Raw genomic sequence first — 16,137 nt, 5'->3', positions numbered from 1 at the left:
CCCATCCCATCCCCCATCCCACTCCCCATCCCCTATCTCATCCCCATCCTCCATCCCATCCCCCACTCCCCATCCCCCATCCTCCATCCCATCCCCCACTCCCCATCCTCCGTCTCCCACTCCCCATCCCCCATCCTCCATCCCTCACCCCATCCCCATCCCCCTCCTCCATCCCTCACCCCCATCCCCCATCCTCCATCCCCCATCCCCCATGCCCCATCCTCCGAACCAGGCTCCTCCTTCTGCTTGAACAGACCCTCGGGGCCCCTGATGCCACCGAGCCACTCGCACTGTCCCTGGGCTGCCGGGCACCCCGCTGAGCCCCTGCCCTCCCCTGGCATCTGTCAGCAACAGGCCCTTTGCCTGGGTGAGATGGGCGTTGGGGGTCCAGACAGGGGTGATGGTGGACAAGGTGCTGCGTCCCTGCCCTTCTGACGGCAGCCTCCCGTGGAGGGGAGTGCTCAGCCCAATAAAAGCTGGAATCGGAGAAGTGAGTGTGTGTGGAGTCCCCATGCAACGCGCCTGCAGCTGGAGCCTCACCAGCGGGCACACATGCTCTGCCCACCCAGGACGAGCCCCTGAGGCCTTCATGTGCCCGCAACCATCTGGCTTCCTCATCCTCCTCTGTGGGCTGTCCCTCCCATCCTCACACCGGAGACCCTTGCCCAGAACCCACCCTGGAGCTCCAGTCACACTTGCCTGCCTCCAGGCACCTTTGGCCTGGCCTCACCCAGCTAGGGACACTGGGGGGCTGGGCACAGACCCTGAGGCCTTGCTGCATAGCACCAGCCTGGGGCTGCAGGCAGGAGGGCCCTGGGCCTGGCACCTGGGGGGTTACTGGGGGCTAGGCCAGAGCTGCTGTAAGAAGGGACAGCAGGGACAGCAGGCCCCACCAGCACCTGTGCCTCTGCTCCCCTCTGACCAGGGTGGGGTCCGGCTCCCAGGGTCCGTGTAGGTCCATCCAGCTGGGTCTAGTGGGTTTTGGCTCGACAGCCCGGGGTCCTGCCATGCCCTCACCAGGCCTGGGAAGGCAGCACGAGGCCCCTGAAGGTCGGCAGCCACAGGCTCCGCTGTTCCTCCCCAGAGCCGGCCTGTGGCAGGGCCTCCAGCCGGCAGCCCGAGGGAGCCGTGCACAGGGCGCCACAGAGCGCTCCCCCAAGGGCTGGAGGCATGTGGCAGGGCCGGTTTGGCCACTGCCCACTGTCCCAGCAGCCTGGCATCGGGCGGAACTGCTGATCAAACAGACCCCGTCCTTGCTGTGCCCAGCCTGGGCGCCCACGGATCTGGCCCCAGACCCAGATCCCAGTGGAGGGGCCTCCCGGTGGGCTTCTCGAGGGGAATGGACCCCCCATGGGATGCAAAGAATGCCCATTAGTTAGAGAAAAGCACTGGGCTCACAGTCCTAGCCCTGTTCCTTCCTGATGCACAGGCAGCCTCTGGGGGAAACCCTCCTGGATGTATGGCCTCAGTCTCCCCATCTAAGAGCAGGGGGTGGCCCGGGGCCAGGACTTGGTGGTTGGTGGGGCCCACGGGGCTGGCGTGCATGGGGCCTGGGCTGGGCAGTTTGGCAGGAGGCCCTGGTTCCTGTGAGACAGTAATCGAATCAGCAGTGCCGGCGGGAGCGGCACGCCGGGGTCCGGCTACTCCCACAGGCCCAGGAATGAGGAAGCCTCTGAGATGCCCGGCGCTGGTGCCCAGACTGCACTGATTTCTTGGCCCTGGTCCAACCCCCGACCAACCCCCTCGGGCTGCCCTGCACATCCTCCCAGGGGGCCTGTCGGAGGCCTCACCCATGCTGCTGGCTGGCCCGGAGGCCCACCTGACCCCAGCCCCAGGCTCCGCCTCTAAGGCTCTTATTTTGGGAGCCTTTCTTCCAGGCCAGCCCCTCAAGCCCCCATTCAGTGGCTCACCAAAGCACGGGGTGAGGTCCCGACGTACTCAGCCCTGGTTCAGCGGGCACGACGCTTCTTCCAGGCCAGGGTTGAGGCCGCCTGCCTAGGCGTGGCCCGCCCAGCCCTGCCAAGCCTTCCGCAGCTGCAATGGGCAACCTCCATCCCACAATCGTTTTCTGCCACCTTTCCTGCACCCGTCGCTGGCGGTGAAGTCAAAACTTGGCACGAGACCCGGAGCTCCAGACCAGGCCTTACACAACTCTGGGTGGGGCGGGAGGAATCCCTGCCGGGATGCGGAGATGCACCTATTTTTAGCCTTAAGAAGAAAACTCAACCCCAACACACACAGTATACAACACAAATATTTGTTTTTATTCTTAAAGAGCTCGAATGGAGGGTTTGGGGCCTGAAGCACACGCTTGGCTGAGTCACCCCACAGGCCCCACCCTGCACAGCCTCCCACTCTGGAGAGCCCCTCCCTGAGCTCCCCAGCCCTTCCTGAACTCGCTGGGCAACCTCACTGTCTTGCCCTTGCTCCGGCACCTCCCCTCAGGTGAGCTGTGCCGCGATGCCCCTCATCCTAAGGTTGGCTGGAGCCCTCCCCGCTCCCCTGGGGATGCCGTTCCCTGCCCAGGACTCCCTGGAGCCATTGGTGGGGACTTAGTGAGCCGTGTGGGGGCGGGCGTCCCCCTACTAGGGGTGCTGCTCTGATTGCCCCTTCTTGGCCCCTGAGCTGTGCCCCAAGAAAGTAAGATGTCCCCCAGGAGCTCCCAGGCTTGGAGAGGCCCAGGAAGAGGGGCTGAGCCACTGGTGGGGATAGCAAAGAGGCTTCCATGCTGGGGACCTTGGGGTGCCAGGGCACAGTTTCCTGGGGCTGCTGGAACGAATGACACAAATGGGCCTTGAAACAACATCTATTGTCTCACAGTTCCGGAGGCCAGAGTTTGAAGTCAGTGTCCCTAGGCCCAAATCTAAGGGTGGGTGGGGCTGAGCTCCCTCCAGGCTCCAGGGGAGGACCCTCCCAGCCCCTTCTAGCCTTTGATGGCGGCAGGAGCCCTTGGCTTAACGGTGGCAGCACCTGGTCTTTGAGTGAAGCATCTTCAAATCTCCCTGCGCTCCTCTTCCCATGGCCTCAGGGCAGAAGCTCCCTCTGCCTCCCTCTTAAAAGGATGCCTGTGATTGCGTTAGGGCCCACCCGGATCATCCTGGATAATACCCCCAACTCAAAATCCTCCACTCAACCCATCTGCCTTGCAGGGCAACCTCTCCAGAATCCAGGGATCAGAGGCTGGACATCTTGGCGAGCCACCATTCAGCCTCCTGCAGGCAACCTGGGTAGGGAGGCTCAGAGAAGACCCCAGAGGCAGCTCCTTTGGAACAGGGGACAGAAGAGGGTCCATCGGAGCCGACTGCAGCTGGGCATCCGGAATTGGGGTTTGGGGAGAAAAGCGAGGTCCTGGTGCATCACAGCGCGGCAGGCACGATTGCTGGTCAGGTGGGGGACGGCGTGGCAGGCACGACTGCTGGTCGGGTGGGGGACGGCGCGGCAGGCCTGGGTGAGCAACGCCTTTGACATGCGGGGCCCCTGTGTGCAGCGAAGCACCTGGCCCTCAGCCCAGCTCAGGTCATCCTGGCCCCTGCTCGAGGGCTCCCGTGGGCATCAGGAGTGAGGCGTGGTGAAGAGCTGATGTCCAGTGACTAGTGGCTCTTACCATTCCCATGCCCCACCAGGCCTTCTGCCAGGGATCATGATCCCTCTGATCCCCAAGGAGGTCACAGTCTCCCTGTGGAATCTCCCTGTACCCCCTCATCTGCCTGTGGCTCAGGTGAGGCCATGAGAATATGGGTCCCCAATTTTGTCCCCTGAACACTCCTTCCAAGACCCAACTTGCAGCTTGCCACCCTATCTCCTCCGCCCAAGCACTATCTTCTGTCCCTTCAACTCTGTGCTCTCCTACCACTTCCCAGCTGCCTCTTGAGTGACCTCAGTCACACACACATCAGACCGCACCAGCGGCCCGTCCAAAACCTCCAAGGATGCCCCTCGTCCTGACACTCTCAGGCCTGTGCCTGCCCCAGTCCGCTAACTTCCGTTAAACAAGCCCCCTCTTGGGACCATGGCACCCTCAGCCCTTCTGCCCCTGCCTCTCTCCACAGACCTCCCTGTGGCCATCCTGTGGATCCTCAGGCCTCACCCCTAGGCCCCGCACCTAAAGATGCCGCCCAGTCACTGGCCACTGAGAGTGGCCCCCAAGCCTCTGATTTGTTCTGACCGACATGTATGCCCCTGGTTGGGGGTGGAGGCCGGCTTGTCACCGCAGTAGCCAGTGACAGGGCCCAGGGCATGGCAGACGCCCCGCGGTCTTTTGTGGAACCAGTGGATGGGCATTTTCCAGATATTGGCTCAACGGTGAGATGATGCCAAGACACCAGCTCAGAGGAAACCCAGGGAGACTGCCTGCACACTCAGGAAACAAGAATATCTAAGTAGAGAACCAAATGCCAGGCAGAGGATGCAGGAACCTGGCTGGGCACCATGGCTCAGGCCTGCAATCCCAGAAACTTGGGAGGCCAAAGCAGGAGGATTGCTTTAATCCAGGAGTTTGAGACCAGCCTGGGCAACACAGTGAGACCCCAACTCTATTTTTATTTTTGAGATGGAGTCTTGCATCATCACCTGGGCTGGAGTGCAATAGCATGGTCTCAGCTCACTGTAACCTCCACCTCCTGGGTTCACCCGATTCTCCTGCCCCAGCCTCCTGAGTAGCTGGGATTACAGGCATGTTGAGAAATGCTGAGTGTGTGATAAAATACATTGTTTGCTAAGAACAGTGTCAAGGAAAACCTAGCCACCCCCCAAGTGGAAAACAGCTTGGGGCCTTCTGAAGTAGCAAGACAGTGCATGCACATCATACACCGGTGAAAACAATTCTTTCAGCAGGGATAGGTGACCTGCCCCGTGGCTCCCTCGTGGAGAATGCTTTCTAGTTTGTCCGTGATCAGTGGTAAGCGGGCGCCAGCTGCCTACCTAGTTTATCTTGGTTCTATGAGAAGACACCGAACACCTGTTGGTTCATAATAATCACCTGTTCAGAGAGACTAACTACCTGGGTCAGAATCTGCTCGAGGCCCTCAGCCTGGAATGCGTCAGCCCCTGAGGCTGTCAGCTGGGAAGGCTGTTGGCGCCCATAGCCCCACTTTGCTGTTCTATCTGGGTGTCTGCTTCTTAACGCCTTCAGCGCCGCCTGGGTGTGGGCTCTACCGCCGCACTAGTCTCGGTACAGGTGTCCACCACCACATCCGGCTAATTTTTGTATTTTTAGTAGAGACGGAGTTTTACTATGTTGGCCAGATTGGTCTCGAACTCCTGACCTCGTGATCCGCCCACTTCGGCCTCCCCAAGTGCTGGGATTACAGGCGTGAGCCACTGCGTCCAGCCCCCATCTCTATTTTAAAAATTAAAAATCAAAATAAAGAGAGGATGCCAGAGCCTGCCAGATGCACCAGGAGTCTCAGAGGCGACGCCAACGCCCCCTCTTCCCACCCCAGGCCTGGTCCCTCCCAGCCTAGCTGTGCTCAGGGTGTCCATTGAATGTATTTACTGAGCACAACCGAATGTCAAGACTTCCCTGGGAACAGTGAGAGTGTCAGATCCAGAACACTCTGGGGCTGGGGCACCCTGATGGGGCCCTCAACCCATCCACCCATCCTTAGGGTCTGGAGACCTTTCCAGAGAAGAACAGAAGGCGGGCATCTTTCTGGTGTGCCCTGGAACCTGGCACACGGCAGGGCTCAGCAAATACTTTTTGAACCAAATCACACAGGACAATTGGCCCCAGTGGATCAAGAGGAGTTCACCACTGTCCTCACGCTGGGAGGGGCCTGGGGGGCAGCCAGGCGGCAGAAGCTGCAGAGCCACGTGGGAGGGAGAGGGGCTTGGGGCCTGGCTGGCTGGTATGGCTGACCCAGAGGCCATGAAGCCAGATGTCATTTCGGGATGCAGAGTATGGGAGGGCTTTGGGGCACATCTGATTCGGTCTAGGGCTCAGGGCGGGTACCAGGGCTGGCTCAGACAGGGTCTGGCCCTCAGAACCCCTTTAGAGGGCACTCCACTGTGATGGTTTTACAAGTCAGGGTCCCATAAAAGGGTTGGTTTGACAAAGGGGCTCTGCTGCTAAAGACATTTGAAAACCACAAAGCGAGTCCAGCCCTGAAGTTGTACTCGAGGCTCTGGAGGCCCCTAAGTATGGCACGGCTGACCCCGGGCCACCGCCTGCGTTCTCCTGGCCACTTCTGCCCAAAGCCAGGGGCTCAACCCCAAACAAAGGCTCCCTGAGGTTGGGCGATTGGCTTCTGCAGACCCGAGGGGGTGGCCCTGGACAGAGCCTGTCACCACACTCATGACCCTGTCACCTACACTCAGCCCTGGTGAGAGCCAACCCAGGAGACTATGCTAGGGTGCTCCTAAGCGAGACCACCACGGGAAGGAGGAGTTCCAGAAATTCTCGGAGAGCTTTTGGGCACGTTACTTACAGTCGCTGAGGTCGTGGGTCAGGGTGGGTGGCACAGAGACCCTTGTCACCAGGCACAGGTTGCCTCACCCAGGGTTAGGACACACTGGTCCACCTGCCACGTCCCAGGAGACCTGGCTGCTGCTCTGCCTGTGGGCGCTGCCTTCGGGGGAACAAGGCGAGTGGGCAGAGCGTGGCTGTGCCCCGGGGCGTGCAGGGCCCAATGGGACCCATCTGATGAAACCGACCCCGTACCATCCGGCCCCAGGCCTCCTGGTCAGACCCTGTGAGGTGAGAAAAGTGTGGACCCTTCCAGAAGGAGCTTCCTGGCAAGGAGATCAGACAAGGTCCCCAGGCAGGCCCAGGGCTCCGTGAGAGGCGGGGAAGGCGGTGGGCCACAGAGGAGACAGTGCTGCCCCCGCTGCCCAGGGCAGAATCCGACCTTCCCAGCCTGACTGGTGGTGATGGGGGAAGGACCGCAGGGAGCTCAGGCCGGCTGGTTTCTGTCCTGGGTGCCCGCAGGGGAGGGGAGCTCTGGGAGGCCTGAGGGACCCCGGGACAGCAGGGGCTAGATCCAGAGGGTGCAGGGCCAGGAACCCCACCCCTGGGCCAGGGAACCACCTGGCCACTTCTGGGCAGGTCCCACCCGCTGGGTGCTCTAAGACCCTCACATGGGGTTCACAGCTGCCAGCCGCCAGTGCTGATCACCTTCTTTGTGGGAAGGTCCCTCCTCGTGGGCCCCACGCCAGCACCTGCTGAAGCCTCCCAAACAGTGAAAGAACAGATTGAACCCAGGAATGAAAGGCAAGTAAAAGAGTGAGTGAGTGAACGAATGAAGGAGAGAGCGTGAGGAAGGAGACACCACGGGGGGATGAATAAATGACGGAGCAAGTGAATGAATAAGTGAATGAGTGAACACACAAGAACAAATGAACGGTAGAATAGACAAAGAACGAGTGAATGCGTGAGTGAATGAATGAGTTCTCGAAGCTCCAGCTCTGCCTTAGAAGTGAGCAGGAGCCTTCTCCAAAGAGCAGATGCCCCCCTCACCTTTCCACGCCATGCAGGACCACACAGGTCAGCCCCAGTCAACCTCAGGGCTCCATCGCTGCTGGGAGCCCAAACACCCACCAGGTTCCCTGTGAATAGGGCCAGAGAGCCCCATGCTGAGACCCACAGGACCGTAGGGACCTTTCTCGGGGCCACTGCTCCTGGCTGGGTCTGCCGGCTCACTGTCCCTTGCCCAAGGTGACCATCCAGCCTCCTCTGCCAGCTAAACTGTGCATCCTTCAAGACCTATTCACATGTCACCTCCTCCAGGAAGCCCCAGCACTGCACAGATGAGCTCAGCGGCAGGAGTTCCAGTGCCCAGTCCCTGCTGATCTGCTCCAGGCGCTGTAAGGGGCCATGCCGTGCGGCCGCCCATCGCAGTCCCATGATCCCACCCTTTCCTGGCCCAGAGCACAGCCTGAACTCCTGAGAGGCTGGAGGGACCGTCCAGGATTTGGGACCTGTCATGGCCTTGATGTCAGTGCCCGGCTCCCTTGCTTCCGCGTGGACCTAGATCTGGGTATCCTAACATTTCCGAGCCTCAGTTTCCTCATCTGCAAAATGGGGCTTTCTCCCCTACAGCTCCTCATGACCACGTAGCCTGTGTGGAGTGTGCAGGACACAGAGGCAGGCAGGGCATCTGCTGCTGGCAGTGGCAGCGTGGGCAGCACAGCCAAACCCAGAGATGATGGCCCTGACTGTGTGACTGCACCTCTGCAGACCCGGGGGCTCACTCCCCCTCACTTTGGGGAGAGCCTGGCTTGGGCGCATCCATGGCTGCTGCTGGGGTCAGCCCCACAGGAGGGCATCTTCCTCCACCAGCCCACCAGCCCGCCAACCTCAGCTGGGCCCTGAGTCCCTGGGGACAGAGCAGGGATCCTTCAGCCTGGGGTCCACACATACCCTCGGGGGAAGCTGCCAGTGACATGGACCTGACAAGACTGACCCTGGGCACCTTCCTCCACCCAGGAGCCTCTGTTTCTCCCTCGGTAAAACAGGGCTTGGGCCCCCCTGGGGAAGACATCAGGCCTGGAGGAGGTCCTGAGAGCTCAGCAGTGAGCACGGCTGGCATTGAGGGAGCAGTGTCTGTGCCTCGATGGTGTCAATGGCAGCAGGACTGGCACGCAGTGAACAGAGGCTGTGCCTCGCTCGTGGTAACAGCAATTCGACTCCTGTGATCTCTTGGTATTCCTTTGGCAGCAGTGAGCATTCACTGTCCTCCTGGGAGCTCTGTGGGGCTGGGGACGGGGGTGCGGGGCTCACCGGCTGGACTCCAGGTCCTCAGACACTTGTGGACCTCACTCGGCATTACTGTTTGGCAATGCCTGCCCCCCGAAGGTCTGGCAGGGACCAGGAAGTGGCCTGTTTCACGGCTCCAGGAAAGGCCCCGGGACCTCACTGTGGATCTCAGGGCCCTGCTCAGCGCAGCGCTGCTCCTGGGAGCTTGCGGCTTCGGAGGGCCAGCACTGGGGCCCCGTGCCTCGGGCCGGGAGCTCCCTCCTCTGCCTCCACGACCTTAGCAGAAGTCCCCACTGTGTTGTCGGGGCACCGGGGAAGGCTCTCCAGCTGGCCCAGGGGTCAGATGAGGAAGACCCTCAGACCACTGGCTTGAGCCGGGGAGGGCGACCCTGGGGTTTTCACTGGTTTCCCCGCCCTTGGGGTAATTGAGAAAGCGGCTTCCTTTTAATTAAAGTTCTGCAAAGGGCCTGAGCTCCCTGAGGAAAGGAAAAGTGTCCAAGCAGAATAATTAGCCGGACAAAAGGCAAATCCTCTTAGCATCTCCCTGGGCGATTACAGGTTAATTGGTTGACACTCCTGCCCGCCAGGGCCAGACGCCCAGCTTTCCCGCGCCTCCCGCCGCTCACTGACCCCAAGGCCACACCTGCCCCGCTGTCCAGCGTGGGAACCCAGCAGGGCTCCGTCACCCTCTGATCCACCTGCCCCGCCAGGCCCTCTGCTCAGCCTCCAGCTCCTCCCTCATTATTCCCCAGAGCCCGTGAGCCTTCGGCGCTCTGTGCAGGGAACAAGCGTCTCAGGACTGCCCCAAAGGCACGCTTGCCTGCGCCCCGCGTTCCAGCCACAGCCACCTCTGCACCCTTGCCCAGGCTCCCTCTCCATCCTCACCCACACCCACCCCAGGATAACCCCTCTGCCGGGCACAGGAAGGCTCCTTGTCCCAGGTAGCATCCATCTCCCACCCACAGAGCCCTTCCGAAGGTCACCAAGCTGCTGCTCCTGGTTGGGCAGCAAATCCCATCTCTCCAAAACGAACAGTTGTGCACTGTCGCTGGGAATGTAAGTCAGCTCAGCCCTTGTGGACGACAGTGTGGCAGTTCCTCAAAGACCTAAAAAGAGAAATAGCATTCAACCTCGCAGTCCCATTCCTGGGTACACCCAAGGGAAGAGAAATCATTGTATTAAAGAGCCCCAGTTCACTGCAGCACTATTCACAGTAGCAGACATGGAATCAGCCTACATGCCCATCGATGATAGACTACATAAAGAAAATGTGCTACATATGCACCATGGAACACGAAGCAGCCGTAAAAAAGAACCAGATCATCTCCTTTGCAGAAACAGGAATGGAGCCGGAGGGCATCAACCTTAGCAGACTAATGCAGGAAAAGAAAACCAAATACCACATGTTCTCACATATAAGTGGGAGCCGAATGATGAGAACTCATGGATACACAGAGGGAGCAACACACACTGGGGCCTACTTGAGAGTGGAGGATTGGGGGAGGGAGGAGATCAGGAAAAATAATTAATGGGCACTAGGCCTAACACCTGGGTGATGAAATCATCTGTACGACAAACCCCTAAGACACAAGTTTACCTATTTAACAAACTGGCACATGTGCCTTAAAAACCTAAACTTAAGGCTGGGTGCGGTGGCTCACGCCTGTAATCCCAGCACTTCGGGAGGCCAAGGCAGGTGGATCACCTGAAGTCAGGAGTCAAGACCAGTCTGGGCAACATGGTGAAATCCCGTCTCTACTAAAAAATTAGCTGAACGAAGCGGCGCATGCCTGTAATCCCAACTATTTGGGAGGCTGAGAAAGGAGAATCACTCGAGCTCAGGAGCCGGGGGTTGCAGCGAGCTGAGATTGCATCATTGCACTCCAGCCTGGGCAGCAGAGCGAGACTCCATCTCAAAAAACCAAAAAACAAATAAAAAGAAACAGCTGAACTTAAAAGTTAAATTTACAAAAGGTTACATATCTCCAGTTCATCCCTGCCCTTATCTCTTCCCTTCTCGTGGCCAGGCCAAGTTGAGTCATCTCAAGGACAAGGGGCTCAGCCTGGCACACAGAGGTGCTTCATTGAGGCCTGCCAGGCCCCTGGCAAGCTGCAGTGCAGGGCTGCTGTAAGGTTCTGAAAAGCAGCCTGGATCTTCAGCCAGGCGTCTTGGAGAAAAGGGGCTGCCCCCTGCCCATGCCCTCCACCCACAGGAGGGAGCTGGCTTGGGGACACAGGAAGGTGTCCATGGAAAAGAAGGAAGGCTTGAAGGAGGAGCGTGGGCGGCGTGGGAGACTGATGGTGACTTCAGGATCATCAGATTCCCGAATGCTTGAGGTCCCCAGGGAGGCAGGTTTCCATTTCCACCCTGGCTAAAAGTCACTCTGACACATTTATTTTCCTGCTCTACTACATGAGGCCTGGCTGGGGCCCCAGGGTGGACCCCTGCACCCAGCCACCAAGCTTCTCCCTGTCCGTAACCGTGGGCAGAGCAGGAGATGCCCCAGCCGGTGTTTGCTTTGGGCTGATGAGGCCCCTGGGGCTGGGAGAGGTCAAGGCCTGGCTGACAAAGGGCACAGAGTGGCCAGAGGGAGAGCAGGGTGAGGTGGCCGAGCTCAGGAGTCCGGCGATGGACGCGTCCTCCCGTCGCCCTGGCATGGCAGAGAGAGGGGTCACCACAGGGCTCTTCAGGGCAGCCCCGGCCCCTTCTTGCTGCCCCCGCCTGGGCTGGGCAGTGAGTCAGCCCCTTGGTCCGTCGGAGGCTGCGGCTGCGGTGGTGTTTCCAGTCTCAGAGAGACGGGACGGCTGTTTATTTTTCTTGCAGTAAAGGAGGGGCGGGGGCGGGACCCGGGGAGCTGACCCTGCTGGTTCTCACACTTGGCCCAGGCTCCCTGGGAGCCCCCGAAGGGAAGGGGAGGCCTCGGGGCTGACTACTAGGGGGACGGGGGCCCGGGGCCTCCCTGCCACACTCCCGGGGCGCCCAGCCAAAGCCAACGCCGCAGGCCAGTTCCTGGAGCGGGATGTTGGGGTTTCCAAGGTCGGGAAAGAACTGGCACAGCTTAGCCCATGATGTCACCACCCAGCCCCGGCTCCGGCCCTGGGTTTGCCACCACCTCTGGGAAGACGCAGGGTACCCTGAGGTAGCTCGGAGATGCTGGCATGGGGCTCGCAGAGAGGACTCAGGTGTCTGTCCCAGCACGGGCTCCAGGCATCCCTGCCCCCCATGCCTTCCCACGGGTGCGCCACCAACCTGGGACCCCTTCAGAGGCAGGAACTGAGTCCCCCTGGCTTCTGGGCCTGGCTGAGGTGGCATCGAGGGGCCATTTCCTGAAGTAACAGAACACCTTCCAAGACGCTGCGGTTCCCACACTGTGGGAGGACCGCTGACCCTCCTCCCGCTGGCCCTGTGCTCAGCTGTCCCCACTGAAGATGGAGTCAAGCAGCCCGGCCCGGGGCCAGGGTCATCTGCAGCTGGAGACCCCTTCGGCGTGGAGTAGACGAGGGAAGCGTTGTCCTTCTCTTTTCCTGGGCTTTCCAGCTTTCTGCCGCAAACACTGTTTTTTCTGGAACTCTTCAGTGCAGCGTAACCCACAGGAAAGTGGACGCAGTGGAAGTGTACAACCCAGCAGATTTTCAGAAACCGAACCTCCTGTCACCGGCACCCAGGCCAGAGGTGGGACGTGGACGGTGGCCACGGTCCTACCAGGGGCCTCGCTCCTGACTGTGACACTGTGGGTCCCTGTCACCTGTTTTCATCCCGCACAGGAATGGCTCACACAGCCCAACCTCTTTGCTGTCTGGCTTCTTTGTTCAATATAGTGTTTATGAGACTCACCTGTACCATTGTTTCTTTTCTTTTTTGAGACATTTTGAGACAGGGTCTCCCTCTGTCGCCCACGCCGGAATGCAGTGGCGCAATCACGGCTTACGGCAGCCTGGACCTCCTGGGCTCAAACCATCCTCCCACCTCAGCCTCCTAAGTACCTGGGACCACAAGCCAGTGTGCCCAGCCTGCCCACACTATCATGTGTTTGTAACTCATGTACTACTTAAAAAAAAAAAAAAAAATAGGGTGGCTCATGCCTGTAATCCCAGCGCTGTGGGAGGCCGAGGTGTGCAGATCACCTGAGGTCAGGCGTTGGAGACCAGCCTGGCCAACATGGTGAAACCCTGTCTCTACTGAAAATAAAAAAAATTAGGGGAGCATGGTGGCGTGGGCCTGTAGTCCCAGCTACTCGGGAGGCTGAGGCAGGAGAATCTCTTGAACCTGGGAGGCGGAGGTTGCAGTGAGCCGAGATTGCACCACTGCACTCCAGCCTGGGCGACAAGAGCGAGACTCCATCTCAAAAAAAAAAAAAAAAAGATGTTAGTGTTTGAGAGCAGTTTTAGGGTTACGGAGAAATTGAGGGGAACGTACGAAGCATTCCCATATGTTCCCTCACAGCTCCCCTATTATTAACATCTCGCCTTAGTGTGGCGTGTTCCTTGCACTTGAAGAGCTGACATGTAAGCCCATGGTTTACATTAGGGCTCCCTCTTGGCGCTGGGCATCCTAGGGGTCTAGACAGGTGAATAATAACATAGATCCACCACCAGAGTCACACAGAGCCACTTCCCCACCTGAGCACCCTCTCTGTTCGGTCCATGCCTCCCTCCCGCCCCAACCGGCTGTCACTAATCCTTTCACTGTCTCTGGAGCTTTGCCTTTTCCAGAATGTCATCTATTTGGAATCATGCTGTAGCCTTTTCAGACTGGCTTCTTTCACTAAGTGAGGTGCATTTACATTTTCTCTGTGTCGGGCTTGGCATGGTGACTCAGCCCGTGATCCCAGCACTTTGGGAGGCCGAGGCGGGTGGATTGCTTAAGCCCAGGAGTTCAAGACCAGCCTGGGCAACATAGTGAGATCCTGACTCTACAAAACATTTTTTAAAATGAGCCAGACGTAGTGGTGAACACCTGTAGTCCCAGTTACTCGGGAGGCTGAGGTGGGAGGATTGCTTGAGCCCAGGAAGTTGAGGCTGCAGTGAGCTGTGATCTCACCACTGCACTCCAGTCAACAGCAAGACCCTGTCTCAAAAAAATAAAAATGAAAAATTTTAAAGAAAGCATTTCCTCTGTCTTTTCTTTTCTTTTCTTTTTTTTTTAAATAAAGACATGGTTTCACCATGTTGGTCAGGCTGGTCTTGAACTCCCAACCTCAGGTGATCTGCCTGCCTTGGCCTCCAAAGTGCTTGGATTACAGGCGTGAGCCACTACGCCCGGCCTCCTCTGTCTTTTCTTGGCTGGAGAGCTCCTTTCTTCTTGGTGCTGAGTCATCCTCCACGGTCTGGCCGCACCGCCGCCGCTTACTGACCCCTTGACGTCCTGAAGGACGTCTCCATTGTTCCCAAGTTTTGGTGACAGCTAATACAGCTGCGATGAACATGCGTGTGCAGGTTTCTGTGAGTAAATACCAAGGGGCGAGACGGCTGGATCACACAGGAAGAGTAAGTTCAGCTTCGTAAGAAACCACCGACCTGTCCTCCACGGTGCGGTACTGCTTCACATTCCCACCAGCAGGAACGGGAGTTCCTGTGGCCCCACATTCTCGCAAGCATTTGCCGTTATTCGTGTTTTGAATCTGGACCATTCTGATAGGTGCGTCATGATATCTCACTGTTTTCATTTGTAATTGCATGCCGTTAAACACCTTTTCTTATGTCTCTCTGCCATCGATGGCTCAGCCCATAGGATATTAAATTTTTTTTTTTTTTTGAGACAGAGTTTTATTCTTGTTGCCCAGGCCAGAGTGCAATGATGCCATCCTGGCTCACTGCAACCTCCACCTCCCGGGTTCAAGCGCTTCTCCTGCCTCAGCCTCCCAAATAGCTGGGATTACAGGTGCCTGCCACCAAGCCCAGCTAATTTTTTTTGTATTTTTAGTAGACACGGGGTTTCATCATATTGGCTAGGCTGGTCTCAAACTCCTGACCTCAAGTGATCCACCCACCTCAGCCTCCCAAAGTGCTGGGATTACAGGCGCGAGCCATCCGCGCCCGGCCAAGATATTAAACACATTTATTTCTCATTTCTGGTGAGAAATCTTTTCTGATCTCTTGCCCAGTTTTTAACTGGGTTGTTTGTTTTCTTATTGTTGAGTTTTAAGAGTTCTTTGTATATTTTGGATGCCAGCTACGTGATAAGCGTTGCCAACACTTCTCCCAGTCTGTGGCTTGTCTTTCTATTCTTTTTACAGTGTCTTTCGCAGACGTTTAAATTCTAATGTTCAACTCATCGATTCTTTTTTTCATGGATTCTGCTTTGATGTTGCTCTAAAAAGTACCGGCAAGTCACGTAGATTTCCCCGGTGTTATCCCCCAGGGGTGTTATAGTTTTCTGTTTTACACTCAGGCCTATGATCCGTTGAGTTGATTTTTGTGACGGGTGTAAGGTCTGTGTCTAGGTTTGTTTATAGGCATGTGGCCGTCCATTGGTTAAAAGTCTGTCCTTGTTCCTTTGCCAAAGAACAGTTGAGGCTGGGCGAGGTGGTTCACGCCTGTAATCCCAGCACTTTGGGAGGCTGAGGCAGGCGGATCACTTGAGGTCAGGAACTCGAGACCAGCCTGGGCAACTTGGTGAAACTCCGTCTCTACCAAAAACACAAAAATTAGCCAGGCCTGGTGGCACACGCCGGTAATCCCAGCTACTCAGGAGGCTGAGGCAGGAGGATCACTTGAATCGGGAAGCGGAGGCCGTAGTGAGCTGAGATCGGACTACTGCACTCCAGCCTGGGTGACAGTGCGAGACTTGGTCTCAAAAAAACAAAAAATAAACAAAGAACAGCTGACCTCATATAGGTGGGTCTATTTATTTGTGGGTTCTCTCTTCTGCTCCATTGATCTATCATTTTACTGGCCCGATGACTAGCTTTCTAGCAAGTCTATGTATTACTCTGTTACTCTTTTTAATTAAGCAGAATGACCGGAGCTGTTTTTTGAGAGCTGCCATGGTTAGGACTTCACCTTCGCTGTCCTGCTGCTTGGGGTGTCTCCTCTGCTGGCCCCAGGATCCCCTGGGTACCTTCTCACCCGATAAGGCCACTACCTGTGGATGGCAGGCAAGTGGGTAGGCAGGCCCATCCTTCCCTCCCCGTTGTGGGTGAGCCCATCTGCATGGGGGGGGGACATGTGGTTTGAACATTAACCATTTCACCAGCCAGACCGGCCTGGGTGGCAGCCTGGATGGGGTTCCCAGTGCTACCAAGTGGGCATCTCCCACCACTGCCTCCCCAGAGCCATCCTGGCAAAAGGTCCCCATCGATACTCTGGGGCAGACGGGAGGGGAGCTGGGGTTCCTGTGGTGCCTTGGGCAAGTCACCTCCCTTGTCGGGTTTGTTTTTGCCTGCACCTTAGAGGCAAGGACCCCAGCCCTGCTCAAAGAAGGAGCGAGGCCAGGTCAGATACCG

Source organism: Sapajus apella, unplaced genomic scaffold (genome assembly GCF_009761245.1).
Source record: "Sapajus apella isolate SASKATOON/1434 unplaced genomic scaffold, GSC_monkey_1.0 scaffold123, whole genome shotgun sequence".
Taxonomy (NCBI): domain Eukaryota; kingdom Metazoa; phylum Chordata; class Mammalia; order Primates; family Cebidae; genus Sapajus; species Sapajus apella.
Note: the sequence above shows the minus strand (reverse complement) of the source record.